The sequence below is a fragment of the Salvia splendens genome, chromosome 20, assembly GCF_004379255.2.
Source record: "Salvia splendens isolate huo1 chromosome 20, SspV2, whole genome shotgun sequence".
Lineage (NCBI taxonomy): Eukaryota > Viridiplantae > Streptophyta > Magnoliopsida > Lamiales > Lamiaceae > Salvia > Salvia splendens.
Window position 1 is genome coordinate 16,462,139 of NC_056051.1, and position 1,912 is coordinate 16,464,050.

A 1,912-nucleotide genomic window follows, 5' to 3' on the forward strand; every position below is an offset into this window, starting at 1 on the left:
CACGTCAGCACTCCAGCGGCTGACTTTCCGGTCACTCGCAGGGCCGTGCTCGCTCCGAACCGGGACGGCTTCAGAGTATCAATCGATAAAATATTTAGGACGTTGTCCTTATTTAAAAGAAATACCCCACCTCAATTGCTTAAAATCTCAAGTACTCTCTTCCCTTTGGTCTCACGATTCACTTGCGATGATTCACTTTTAACATTTAGATAATACATATATCAACATAATTTCCAATTAAATCAATAAAATGCATGCACTCTACTTGAAGTCTTTTATCTTGTTCTCTCAATTTTTCGCTTATTCGGCCGCTTACGCCAATAATCGCTCCGATGGCTCCTCGTAATTTTCTTCAAAATGTAGAGATAAAACCTAATATTTAAGCTCGTAATTAAACCCCCCCCCCAATTATTTCTCTTCGAATTAACTATTTCCGACTTAAGATAAAGTTATTCCCTATTTGAATTATTGTGGAAATTAATTAAATATTTCTCACCATTAAAGTTATTCATTGGCCTAAGTATTTAAATTAATTCCCAGCCCACTATTAGTCTTCAATTTAATTGGTGAGCCCAATTAGTAGCCCAGATCTTTAAAAAAAAAAAGGAAGGCCCTTAAATAAAACTAAGAGGCCCAATTTCACCTCTTACCATCTCCACGCCACCTCTTATTCTTTCTCCCTATTCTCTTTCTCTCTCCCGTCGAAATAATCAGAGCTCTCCACCTTCGAAATTTTCTGTCGTTCTTCTCCGATCTGGCGTCGCCTTCCACCTCCGCCGTCGGCCGCTGCTCTTCGCACGTCGTTGTACCGTCGGGAAGAGCAGCTTCCGACCGCGCCGCTGAACCGACGCCATCGCTGCTGTGCGGTTCAACCTTCGCCGCGAGGGGTGCCGCCATTGGTCGGCCCCAGTGGCGATTCGCCCACCGTCGTCGCCGTCGGAGTGGAGGGCTCTGCCGCCGCTGCCGTCATCCAATTCATCCACCGTTCATCACCGAACCAACCCCGAACAAATACCGCGCAGCCCCGACTAACTCCGAAAGATAAGTTCTCATTCAAAGTATGTTTCTTTTCGTTCTTAATTTGATTTTGATTCTCAGAAAGGTTCGATTGGTTTTGATTGAGCGATTGTTATTGATTAGTCCTTTGTTTGGGAGATTGATGCGGCGTATATGATATGAATGCAGAATGCGAAAATTCTTGTTTCAAATCTGTGTATGAAATTACCTCCGTGAATTGAGAAATCAAAACAGCAAGGATCTGAAAAGATTGGTTCTTGAAGCTGGAGAATTTTGATTACTGCCAATAGCAACAATTTGATGTTAGATTCTGGAGCAGGAGAAAGTTTAGATACAAATCGATAGGACTTAGTTTACCTTGAGTAGAAGTTTTGAAGAATTCCTCTGTTTGCTGCAGGGATGAGAGGAAAGAAAATAAGGTAGCAATATTATAGAGGAGTAGGAATTTAGAGGATGAAGATTTGGTTGAGAAGTTGGAGAGATTTGTGGGATAGATGGGAGCGGTTTCAACGTGGGATTAGGGAGTAGATTTTCGAATTCTACATCTTTTTTTTTGTTGAACTTGATTTAGTCAGAATTAAATTTATTTTTGGTATTCTATTTGCAGATTACGGAAGAGGAATATCTATTTGCAGAATCTTTAATTAAAATTGGAATCATAGATATTTTATTTTAATTAATTTAGTTTAATTCATAGCCCATTGTATTTTATTTTAATTTATGCAGTACACAATTTATTTATCACGGACTGGACTTTCATTTTATTTATTTAATTTATCGGATCCAACACAGAATTGAGTCCAATAAATATTCCTCACGGAAAGGAAACTATTTAAATTCGCATTGTAAATTATTTCATAATTTCTACCTCTCATAACAATTAATCGATTATTCA

General features: G+C 39.1%; 1 long non-coding RNA gene across 1 annotated transcript; it reads left to right on the top strand.

Annotated features, from left to right (window-relative positions):
• Positions 1-212: 212 nt before the first annotated feature.
• LOC121780702 lies at positions 213-1,612 on the top strand. Its single transcript, XR_006046078.1, has 2 exons — positions 213-1,058; positions 1,186-1,612. It is a non-coding gene; the product is annotated as an uncharacterized LOC121780702 (long non-coding RNA).
• Positions 1,613-1,912: the final 300 nt, after the last annotated feature.